This window comes from Anser brachyrhynchus, assembly GCF_964034855.1.
Source record: "Anser brachyrhynchus genome assembly, chromosome: 7".
Taxonomy (NCBI): Eukaryota; Metazoa; Chordata; class Aves; order Anseriformes; family Anatidae; genus Anser; species Anser brachyrhynchus.
Genome location: NC_137701.1, coordinates 11,770,782 through 11,783,643, shown reverse-complemented (window position 1 = coordinate 11,783,643; position 12,862 = coordinate 11,770,782). Strand labels below are relative to the sequence as shown.

General features: G+C 45.3%; 1 long non-coding RNA gene across 5 annotated transcripts in view; it reads right to left on the bottom strand.

Moving 5' to 3' along the window:
• The window catches only part of LOC308197840, a 66,891-nt gene that overhangs the window by 41,275 nt on the left and 12,754 nt on the right, over positions 1-12,862 (bottom strand). The window contains exons 2-3 of one of the 5 annotated variants that reach the window (XR_013953358.1): positions 12,631-12,819; positions 4,505-5,656 (exon numbers count right to left, since the gene is read on the bottom strand). The exons of 2 other annotated variants lie outside the window; for them this stretch is intronic. This is a non-coding gene — a long non-coding RNA (uncharacterized lncRNA). Of the gene's footprint in view, positions 1-4,504; positions 5,657-6,799; positions 11,765-12,630; positions 12,820-12,862 lie in introns of those variants that run through there. 2 more of the 5 variants (XR_013953359.1, XR_013953360.1) reach the window with 2 other exon arrangements.

Below are 12,862 nucleotides of genomic sequence, written 5' to 3'. Positions count from 1 at the left end.
CCAGGAAGGCAGACCGAGTCAGCTCCTGAGTCCTGAGCGGGACAAACAATTCTAATTTGGACGCTGCTCTTTAACACAGTTTTCTCCTGCTTTTGAGAAGTCTGTTTTAAGACAAAATGAAAGCTTTGAAGCAGTACTGAGTCCTAACAGGCCTTGAATCGCAGACACTGTCTTCCCAGCACTGCAGCTCTGGAGATGCCTCCCTCTTCTCCCTAGCAGTCGTTACACCACTGTGCTGTCCTCACAGCACTATTACAGTCCGGGTTCAGACTGTTTTGGGCAGCCTGATTTATGTTTTCAAACCTGCAGGAGCATCCCCTGCAGCCAGTTGAGCTTACCTGAAGGGGGCTCAGCTAAGGGTGGATGCTGCAGCGTGGTAAGCGTCATGGCAAGATAATACTGCCACACTCCGTCCACCTGAAGGGACTGTCCACATCTAGTCACAGGATGGCCTGTCTTCCTTTATCACAAGTGTGACTGCACAAAACAAACAGAGCAGGCACCAGCTTTGAGACTGATGCAACCTGAACGTACCTGGAGAATACCACGGAGCCAGCGTTGATGCCAGTGCACTCATCTCACTTGTGAAAACCTCAGAAGAGTCTCTATGATTCCCTGAAAAACAAGCCAGAAGCTCTCCTTGGCCAAATGTGTTAACATTACCAACCCCTGAGATCCATCGTGCCATGCAAGTCCACAAAGACTCCAGAAACCTTGACCTCCATCTCCCACACAGAAGAAACCATTCCCCAGCAGCTACGTGGATCTGACTCTACCTGAAACAAAAAACATTCTGTTGCCACTAGCAGTGATCTCAGCAGTCACAATGCCAATCCATAGGCATGCCAAGCTTTCCAAGCAAACACAGAAGTTGTTTAAAGGAAGACCTAGGGCAGATTTTCTCCCCAAGAGCTCAGACACCACCATAATTTTAGAATCGATGTGCATGTGGTGTCTGTTTTTTGTGAACTGTTTGCAAACTAACACACTTAGGGTCCTCACACAAGTACGTATGATACACACTGACCGACTCTTTTTCACTGATATAATATGAATTGAAAAAGTGTAGGGTGCATCTTGGAAGACAAAGAAACAAATAAAGAAAAATGCCACCTAATTAGCTAGAGGTGATCCATCCATGATTAGATTGCGTGATCCAAGAAATCATAAGTGTTCAGCTCTGTGCTGAACACAAGTGTGAAAGGTTTGAGAAGCAAGTGGCAGATCAAGTTCAAAGCCCCCTGGAAGTCATTTGCAATAAGTTTAAATTATACAAAGCTTTATTTCTGAGCTGAGTCCCGGAGCAAGTACTGATGACATTCAAGTGAGCCCTAGAGTAAAAATGTCTAATATCATCCTTAAAAAAAAAAGAGATGACTGAATATTTTCTAATACTTGTACACAATAAAATTTATGAAACAGATAACAAAAGCCATCCATCTTCATTTAGAAGTCACGGCTTTTGCCTTTTGTTAAATTTAATTGCTTCCCCCATGGCTTTAAATCAAGGACAGATTCTAATAAAAGTAATTATTTTGCCGTGCAGCTAGCATGGCAAAGCTGCACGATAAAGGTTAATCTACTAAGTGATGGCAGCTACTAAGTGAGTGTGATAATTCCCATTAATAACTCCATGGCAAAGATGGGGCTTGAATTTATATATTCATTGACACGACAGCCACAGAGCCAGCACCCGGTGACTCGTTGGCTCTAGTGTCCGGGTGTCATTGTCCCAGCTAACCACGGTGCCAGGACACACAAGACAATTTCCACGGGCTCTTGCTGCATACCAGCCAGATGCCAAGCTACCTGCTGATGACAGCCACGAACAAAATGCTGGAAGCCTGCTCATTGTCCACATCGCTCACTCTCAGACCCAAAAACGTGAAGACTAGTCTGTGGTCTGCCAAAGCTAAGGGCCAGCACCTTGCTGCTGCTTCAGTATGGAAGCAGCATCCCTGACATGATCAGCTCGTTCTCTTTTTTTTTTTTTCCCCATGGGAAAGACAAGCAGGGGTAGGAGACTCCTAAAAACCACGAGATGAAAGGGGACAAGGTGCAGGAGGAAAGGGGGAGTTATACTGCTTCAAAAAGCTCGTTTTTCTTTCTGTTCTTTCTCCCATTTCATCTCTTCTCCATGCAGACCAGCAGCCCTGATGTGCAGCACTTTCTGGGCAGAAGGCTGCTGGTGTCACTCAAAATAATGGGAGAAAAAAACAGAATATTTAAAAATGAACATTTTTTTTTTCTAATGCCTACTTTCAGCAGTTTGACAGTCTACTGGTGGATTTTGCCACTTCTACCACTTACAACCTGTGTGTTCAGTTATACAGTAACAGCATTGCCATTCATTACACACTAGCTGTGATTTTAGGTACCAACATTCAGCCCAGGACATAGGTGTCCAGTGTCTGCACCAATTTTCTACAATAAAATTTTCAATTTTTTACAATATTGTAGAATGAGTCAAGTCTCTTTGTGGTTTTAGTTATCAACTAGAAACACAGAATCTGATTTGAGAAGAACACGGTAGACATTTCATAGAAAGCTAGACTAGCTGTCTCAAATACAGTTGAGTTGTAAAACACAAGTGACTCTGAAATCAGGCAAGCTAAAAGGTGAGAATTAAAACCCTAACACTGCAGCTATTTTTAATACAATACGGAGAGTAACGCCCTCCAAATGACAATACATATGTTCTATGAATAAACTAAAATACAGCCTTTTGCACATGCCTGCCCCTCTCCCAAGGAAGCTGCCATCTGCATGTTGGAAGGATTATTTTCCATGTGGGAGGCCAAGGAGGGATGAGAAAGAAAAATCCCAGAAATCTACTAGCAAATGCAGTCAAAATGGCAGGTTGTCTCCTGTTCCAGTAAGCAGAGGTAGTCCACACTGAACAGCTCTGGCAGAGGAAAGCAATGGCTTTCTAGCTTTATAACATTAATCCTACCTAAACCCTTCTTGCAGTACACTCTGTGGGGACAAAAAGGAGTATGGTTTTCCTGCTCTCCATCCCAGGCAGCCACAGTCAGCAAGATCCATGTTTTTTAGGACATTTTAAGCAGTGGGAGGTGGACACGAGGAGTTCAAGCACAGCTTGCTTTACACCTCCTATGCGCAGCGAAAACAAGTGCATCAAAACCAGCAGGCTTTCATCTGTTCTGTTCCTGAAACTCATGTTTCAAGACTGGGAACCTTCAGGCCAAGAGTCAGGGCTGCACTGTGCCGTGAGATCTGTCAGGAGGTGGTGGCAGGAGTCCCATAGCTCCTGGGAGGCTTCAGTGTCTCCAATGTTTGGAGGCAGCCAGCGGCTGTCCCCCTTCTCTCTTGGGGAGGGTAAAGCCAGAAGACAAAGCAGCAGTAGTTTAACATTGACATTGCTCTGATGTTTGCAGGTCAGAGGGGGGGCTGCAGCAGGGAAGCATGGAGTGGAGGGGGCAGCTGCTCCTTCATTGGAGGTGCTTTAGCCTGAGAGAAGAGATGCTGCAAGCTCTGCTCTGTGCCCTGGACTACACCTCTGCTTGCTCCGCACTTTCATCCACATTTCTATGTAATGGAAGAAACCTGAATTAAATACTCTGCCACCACGGCACACACACCTGCCTGTCTCTGTTTGAGAGGCACCCAAAGGTCGTAGCTCCACCAGGAGAACATCAGCAGCAGAACACACCTGGAAATTTCCATGCCAGCCCCTGGGGAGGTGGAGATTGAAACCACCTGCAGCCTCTTTGTTCCACACAAAGGGATGCCTGCTACGTTCCCCAACTGCTTCAGTATTTGCCTTTAACTCAAACCTATCTTCCTGCTAGCAGGTAACCCCTTTACATTGTTCCTTCAACCCAAACTGCACCTTTTTCACCCCACTAACTGTTGTTATGTCCAAACCTGCTAAAAATTTCAGCTACCACAGCCTGGCCAAACTAAGTCCCTGTTTTGGGTAGTTCCCAGACTGTCCTAACACCACTTTTTTTGTTGTTGTTGTTGTTTTGTTTTGTTAATGCACAGCCACAACCAGCACCACCACTACCAGCTCCCCATTACTGCCCCAGGTCTGAGTGCTGAAGGCCAGCCAGAGCAGCAGCAGCAGCGGACACTGCTGCTCCTTCCTCACCTCGTTGCAAATTGTACTGAAAAGTCACACAAAGCTCAAATATTCCTGGTACTAGAAAGAAAAAGCAGCTAGTTATCTCTGCAGTTCTAGCAAGTGAGAGCCTAAAAGATGTAACGCTGCTGCCAGCTTAGCTACACATCCAAAAATAAATGTGCTTTCCTGGTCGTGGTGAGTGAATGCATGTCACTGAGGAAAGTGAAATCAAAATGGAAAGCTGGTGAGGAAGAGAGATTTATTCAGACTACGCCTGTCATTAGGGTCTGTTCCTATTTAGGGCTGTGCTATTGCCCATGGGCCACCTGAGAAACATGAGTAGCCACATCTGCAATTAGCAGGGCACTTGGAAAAGCACAAGTGCTGTTTGTAGCCTTTGTAGCCGAAGTAGCCAGGCAAAGACAACTCGAATTTAGCTCAAAGAGGACACTCAGACCCAAAACTCCATGCTGCTCATGTGTTTGAGCATCACAGCACTTGCTAGCATCCTCAGCAAAGGGCAAGGGCTGTGCCTGGGTTCCCAGCGAGCAGGGTCAGAACAAGCGGCAATTTTTCTGGAGCCCTCTTGAGTTTAATCAAGGCTTCGTGAGATAAATGAAATGGTATCAATGGTGCTGCCACATTGCCACTGCTCCCTCATTGCTGCTCCAGGGGACAGGTTACAGAGGAGGCAACTAATAACTCAGGGACACAAGAGGATGATGTTTTGAGAGGGAAAGGATCCGGCCTCAATGCACTGGACAGCAACTGCAGCAGTCCCTGGTGCAAAAAGATCAAGTTTAAGACAAGGCAGAGCAGTTAGATAAATTTATAGGCTGACTCAAATTGCAATCTCTGGTAGCAATAAAAATAAAGAGGCATTTTAACCAGTGTTTTAGTGCAACCAGTTATACGGATAAGTCATATGGTTAGAATCAGGACACAAGTACATCCCATTTCCCTGTCCAGGTCTTTTGTGTGTGTGCATGTTTGTTGTTTTCTGTTGACTAATTTGCTAAGAAAATTAGTCTGGAATTATCAAAATGGAGAGAAAACAGAGCCCCATGCACCATAGTGGGGATGCAGCTCTGCTACTTTCAGTCTGGTCATGCCACACAAACGTGTTTCATACTCTTCCTCTAGCTGTGCATCGCAGCTAAGTCTGAGCTCCATGGATGGTTTGTGTGGGAAAATCGGCACCATCAGAGGACATATGAGCTGTCTAGATGAGTGGCACCATCAGTATCCCCCAGTGGTCTCTCCGATCAGCGTGCGGGCTGTCTGGGCTCACAGCATCATTAACGCCCACACAGCCCCTGAGGCAGGGTGGGATGGAAGCTGGGAATCATCTTCTCATCCAACTCGCTTCAGCTGTATTCAGCATCAAGCAGTCTTTGCCCTGTGAGCTAATCTGACCATCCACACAGTTACAACCTAGTGCTCTTCAAAGCACTAACCTCAGTTTCAAGAATTTACACTAGACGGGATGTGCTTTTTATGCAAAGATGAATGAAATGACCAAAGCACTTGCAAGACCATGCCACTGTTCCTATGTCTCTAGGCAGAAACCTGTGTGATGAGAAAATAGTATATATGAATGTACATGGCAATATATGAAGACCCTTCAAGGGCAGAACAACACCTGTAGCATTGATGAAAGCTTTCCAGAGGATGGCAGACTCTTTCAAATTCCTCCTTCTGCCCAACTATCTCCTGTTCATTTACCTTTTAAGTGCACTGTTATTTGCGCTTAATCAGTCTGACCCACAAGATGGTAGAAGTGACCCCTGCAGCAGGCATCAGACAACAGTCACCTCCCTGCATTCACACTGGTGCGGTGCTGCCAAAACTGGGACAGCCAGGTTCTCTTCAGGCAGTAAGGAATATACCGAAGGATGGCTCCAGGAGTTCATCCCTCTTGGCACATCCCAGGCATCGTTTGCTGAGAGAATGCCTTAAAATATTCTGGACACACTCTCAAACTCCAGTTTTCTGTACATGTCCTCTAAAGGTGAAAGATTTATAGGAAACTATTCTTGGTGCCTCTTACCTGAAGAGATGTTAAATTTCTAAAGGGATCTGATGTTAAGAGCTTTCTTCTGCGTAAAAGAGAAAAAACGGAGCTAAAACTGAATGTTTCATTTCTTATTTTTATGGCCACTTTAAGGATCTTTGAAGAAAGATTAATGAAAAGCAATCACTAGCATATGAGTGGAGCATGTCTTCTTTGTATCATTCACCATGTCCCACATAGCTCATCGCTCTGTTCCCTAGCTCAGACAAGCTTGGTGAATTTCTGTGCCTGCACTGCAGCTGGGGAAAGTAAAGCAAAGGTTTCTTTTTTCTAGCCACTAGGAACTTCACCAGACCACCACGACTTCTCAAATATGATGGATAATGGCTTAGCAACTTCACATGCCACTTCTCTCAGGACCCTTGGATGCATCTCATCAGGTCCCACAGACTTGTGCACCCCAAGATTCCTTAGATGGTCTCAGACCTGATCTTCTCCAACAGTGGCCGGCTCATCATTCTCCCAGTTCCTGCCTCTGGATTCTGTGAATTAGGCTGTGTGGTAGAGCACTGAGGCAAAAAAGTTGAGGACCTCAGCCTTTTCCATGTCAGCTGTAGCCAGCTCTCCTGTTTTGCTCATTGGGGTGTACAGTTTCTTTCATCTTCCTTTGCTGTCTTCTGTACCTGAAGAAACCCTTCTTGTTATTTTTTACATCTCCAGCCAAGCTCCATTTGTGTCTTGGTTTTCCTCATCCCCTCTCTGCACTCCTGGGCCGTATTCCTATAATATTCCCAGGATGTGTATATCTGCCTCCGCTGCCTACGCACTTTGTTTCTGTGTTTTAGATTGGCTAAGAGGTCTTGACTTAGCCAAGTCGGTCTCCTGCCTGCCCTGCCCAACCTCTTGAGTCTCAGAACTGCGAGCTCTTGTGCCCTACACACACACACAGAAAAACCCCAAACACAAATACTTGCATTTTTTGACATAGGAATCAAGCTTAATATCTCACTGGGGAAAATGTAAGACTAATTGCAGCCCAGTGCTTCAGTCTCTAGAACAGAGCCCTAAGGCTGAGCCTCACCAGGGAGGCATCAGCAAAAGATGACACTTTAGCAGTGTCTACCACAGGGAAAAAATACCTTTGGATTTTCAGCTAGAAACAGAGTATTTGGTAACAAGAAAGCTCACTCTGCCTCATTTATATCAGAGAGTGAGAAAGAGTACATCCAAGCTGACTGTGTTCTGTAAAGTGGCATACTAATGAATACAAGGCCAAACTTTAGTGCTAACCAAAAAGCACAGCTTCTGATTCTTCACAATTTTAATTGGTTTCATTCCCAAAAGAAAGATTTCTGTAAACCCGCAGCTCTGAGCTCCTGGCAGTTGCAGAGGGATAAAAAGAAGAAAAAGCAGACAGCAATTCTAGAGAGAGATCTTTAAATGACAAAACTAAACCTTGGACACTTCAGTTGGTTTTTGTGTGGAAAAGCAGTAATGAAATTTCATGGTTCCTTTACAGCCACAATAGGACTGGTTGAATTTGAGCAACCTTCAGTGAAAAACATATAAAACCAATATTTTGTTCTTTTCAAAGAAAAAAGCTTTCTGCTTCAAAAAGAAAGAGAGATAGGGAGAGGGAGAAGTTAATAAGAAACTAAAAAAAAAAAGCCTTTTTTTTTTTTAAAATCAAAGAATTTTTCCTCCCCTGAGGCAACAGAGATAAAGATAATCCCAAAAAAGCTGAATGAAGATAAAATTTTTTGGAGGTTCACATGTGGACTTGACCTAGATACAGTTACATTTCTTGTGATTAATTCATGGGTTGTGGTTTTATACGTGACTGCTCAAACTCCAGTTCTGAAACAAATTAGACAAAGTGTCATATTACTCTCTCTTACCTCTTGATAGATCACTAAGTATCTGAATATTTTAATTATTTGAAATAGCCCATCATTTATTCTTTGACCCTTGAATCCTGCTTTGAATCTGTTTTTTTCCTTTGTGCTTTGCAAACTGCATTAGAGTATAAAGGGACTGGGATACTAGAGAGATATTAAACCTTTTGCCAACCTGTGGAAATCTGGGGGAGGCAGCCAGGTGCTCATACCCACACTGCATACTCAACTCCACCTAAAAGATTATTTAAAGCTCTTAAAGCTAAGAAAGCAGATGAATAAGGATTAAAAATAATAATAATAGTAAATAAATAAATGTAGGGGAACAGAGATACAGCTTCTTGAGTGCTCCAGATACATGTGTTTTGCTCATCCCCAAGCAGGCTGCCAGACTCTTAAAAAACTCCAAAAGCTTCGAGTCCTGAATCAGAGTTACTTTTCCACTTCTGCTCTTATCTAGAGTGGGGTTTCTTATTTCTACAAACAGCCTCTAGTCTGTCGCCCCTTCCCTGTGCCACCTGAGGTGCCCCCAGCCATTTGAAGACAGCTCCTGTGGGTCTCTGTCCCACTCGAAAGTGGCAGGGACAGCATTTATGTGGCCGTGTCTTCATGAGACTGGCAGCACATGCACATACACAGGCCATGACCCAACCTGAGTTCATCTGGCTCCTAACACAGCTACGCAATGCTGCATAGCCATCGTCTTTCAACACAGCTGGCCGCAAGCCAAAGATAGACATTTATGGCAGATACAGTAGGGAAGAAGTGAAGTAATTTTTATTAGAAAAACTGAGCCTCCTTAGACAGATTACTTTCCTGTGAGACACAGCCTCCAAGATCTGAAAGCAAGGAAAATGCTCTGATCTCCCTGATGGGTCCCTGGGTGATATACACTTGCCAAACTTTAGGCAACCATTTCACTCAATTAGATGAAAAATAATAAATTATAATATCCCTGCCAAGGCATAGCTAATCTGAAGGCTGTCTTGAAAATTAAAAACCCTGCTCTGACTTGACAGATGTGAGCATCTAATCGCATTGTGATTCTTAACCCTACTTGAGCTGGCTTCTGAAATTTCTTCCATTTTTACCAGTTAAACTTTCCCAGCTCACCTTTTCTCAGCTTTGATTGTTTCATTAACATTCTCCTAGGTACCTGAGCAGCCAGAGCTAATTTATAGCGTTCTGTGATTTCTGGCAAGCACTGAATCCATTAATGCTAGCCTGAGCAATCAAGGGTGGCAAAAACTGGACAGCACTGTATTACACCAAGTGACTGCTCAGCCAGGTAGAAGTTCCCAGAACAGCAAATTACTGGCTCCACTGCTTACCCTCCAAACACACTTACTTAGGTCACTGAACCTGGCAGCAAGAAAACAAGCCTATACCAAAGTGCTGTCTGTAAGGGTGGCTCTCTTGACACATCTGTTCTTCTGGAAGCCATAAATTTGATAAAGTTCAGGATTTTCCTTGTTAGCTGAGGCATTTCAGTGAGCTGGGCCAACTGTACTTTTTGCTTGCACTAGTACTAGCAGAAGCACCGAAAAACAAAACAGAACCAAAAAAAACCCAAACCTGGATTCACAAGAGCCTCTTTTTCTTCTTCCGCCAATATCCCAACACGTGAATGCAGCCTCCCTATCCCCCACTGGCCAGAAAAACGCTGCTTTTATACAGCGAGAAATAGGGCAGATGGCTTCACCTTGCAGATGCCTCTTGTCTGGTAGGCAGCTGTCGACAGGGCTTGTCTCTAATCTATGAGTGGAGGACAGGAGGTAAAAAGTCTTGCAGAAATTAACTTTATGCCGATTGACTTAATGACTCTGATTCAGTTACGATGAGTCTCCTTCTGCAATCATGTACATCATCTGTCCGATCTCAGTGCAATCTCACACGGTCCTATCTCTGCTGCCAACACATGGCCTGAGGCTTCATTCTTGTCATTTCAAAGCCCATATAATATTTTATTTCCTCTATGAAGTGTGAGCCAAACAAGGGAAGCCCAAACTTTTGCATTGTGAAGCAGTAAGTTCTCTGCAGACATGTGAGCTTTGCACCAGTGTTTGAGTTCACCTTTTGTAGGATGAGGCTGCATGAGGCTTTCCTCAGAAAACACAGTGCAAGGAGTTTAACCAAGTTTCTGACAAGCGTATGCTAGATTAGGGATTGCTGTTCTGGCATTGCAAGCTCCCAAGGAAGACAAACACCAGGGCGTTGACAGGTTCCTTTTCAAATTCCCTTTATCCCAGCTCAAGAGTTTTCTCATGGCCATTTGTGGGGACAAAATATAAGGTTGCTTTGAGGAAATGAAATTAATCATCTATGTCCACTAAGTATCAGTGTGACAGCACTTTGAAGTGCACAGTCTGGAGAAGGGACTGCAAGCTTTTGGACACTCTTGCTTTCACCAATCTCATACATTTGATGAGTGTCTTAGACATTTCCAGGCACAGGCAGACCACACTCTCCACCCTCCACTTACATCCATCAGCCCTGTGCTGATACCACAAAGAAATGGGCCCTGGTGGGACCAGGTCGTGGGCTTGTCCTCTGTGCTCAGTGCAAGGGCTTTGGGCAGAAGGCAGTTCTGCTGGAGAGCAGCTGGAGGAAGGAAAGCAAAAGTGATGCCTACTGACACAGGATCCAGACACACAAAATTGCTCCTCTTTCTGCTGCCTCTTTCCATTTCTGCATAGATGCAAACAGCATGCTTGGAATTGCCATCTTGGCACAGGTGAACTTGATAGTTACCCAACTTGGAATATTTTATAAAACACTTCAGAACAGGGACATTTTTTTGACCAAAACTTGAAAAAAAAAAACCAACACATCTAAATGCTGTTTAAGCTGCAGTTTCTAAGGAAAGAAGTTTCAGTTTTAAAAAGCTTCCAAGCAGCTTCCAGCGGGGGGTTTTACCCGGCCACCTGTCTGTCTTCTCGTTGTCTCCTCTGAGCAGGCAACACACCATCATAGCAACAGGCAAGGTACGTGGACTCTTATTCAAATACCTATGATATCTCCCAGGTGCTTTGCAGAATCAGCTATCACTGCTTAAGACCAACACAATGTCTTCAGCTATTTTTTTGACTGTTGTCACCGACAGTTTTCACTAACAAAGCAAGACAGCCTGAGGTGGGGAGGGCCTCTCGGCCTGGCGCTGGGCACCGCTGGATGGAGCCCGGCTCTGTGCCCTCCCCTCAGGTGTCTGTGGACGTGGACGTGCTGGGGCCCAGCCCTGGGCCCGTGGCTCCAGGTGCCTTACAGCAGCGCTGAGCAGAGGGGAAGGATCGCCGCCCTCGGCCTGCTGGCCGCACTGTGCCTAACGCAGCCCCGGTGCCGCCGGCCCTCTCGGTGACCAGGGCACGCTGCTGGCCCCTGCTCAGCGCGGTGCCCGCCAGGACCCCAGGGCCCTTCCTGCAGAGCTGCTTCCCAGCTGGGTGCCCCGGCGCGTCCCGGGGCCTGGGGCTGCTCCTCCCCGGGGGCAGGACTCCGCACCTCTCCTGCCTGGGCTCCCCCAGGCTCCTGCCAGCCCATCTCTGCGGCCTGTCCCTGTCCCTCTGGGTGGCCGCACGGCCCTCTGCTCGCTCCTCCCGGCTGGCGGCCCTCTGCCACATCGGCCACATCAGCAATGACGATGCTAAACAGCTAATTCCAGTGCTCCATACTGATGTTTCACAAAATCATGACCTTCAGGACTTTTTGTTGCAATGATTACTCCACTAAGATGCTCAAAAATACCTTATGGATTCACACAGCATTGTAATTGTTCTGGAACAAATACAAGATAACCTACATCGTTCCTTTTCCAACAGTTATTTTGTAGCATGTTTTTTTCTTAATGCAAAAGCATCACTTTTGCAGATAATTACACTCTGCTGGCAGAACAAATTTCAGTGAACAGTTGATAAAATTCATTATTAATGAGCTTTGGCTACCACAGTGCCGATTCTGTTCAAAATAAGCTTGCATTCCACTCTTGCTTTTCTAAATACTAACGAGTCTGCCACTAATAGAATCAAATGCCATTTAGACATATATAGCCTAAGGGGGAAGCACGTTTTTCAGCTGTTTAGTCTCTGTCCCAGTCTGTTTTCAGGGATATGTAGAATTTGGCCTTCTGGGCACAAAACAGGAAGAAGAACTTTCTCCTCTATTCTAGCTTATCTAAAATGCCATCTGGAGAGCAAGACAAATTTATGACAGGTGATACCCAAAGCATAAAATGGATGGCGGTCCCTATGTGAACTGTCTGTCTGCTCTGTCATCAGTAGTTTGTCTCCCTCCCATGACTTGTCCCTCCTGGAGGAAATACCTACAGACCTTTGCCGTGGCTTGTCTGGAGACAAGCCCTGTCCCAGACATGTAGCAGTGTGAGCTAAGAGAATTAGAAAGGCTTTGAGTTCTTCATGTAATGGGGAGAGTAATTTTGAAGAACCTTCACCATAAAAGCCTTGATGGATGCCCACAGAAATACCAAGCTAATGACCTAAGGAAGGGAAGCTCAGCAGTGCAGAAAACAGCGTAGGAAAGAAATGGCACCTTCTGTGCCATCTTCACTGTCAGCAGCAGGGAAGGACCATCATCTCTCCTCTTTCTACCATGGGGATGAGGGGAGAGCATTGGATAACGCCTACCTGGACTTCTGTAAGACCGTTGACTCCATCTCCCGTAAAATCCTCATAAACCAGCTGAGGAGGTAGACAGTTTCATGGGCTGAAAACTGGCTGGAGAGCCAAGCCCAGAAGGTGGTGATCAGCAGCATAAAACACCAGTTGAGAGCAAGTTACTAGCAGTCCTGTTTAACATCTTCATTAACAATATGGCTGAAATTATTTGAGAGAACATCACAAGAAAGAAAGGTAACTT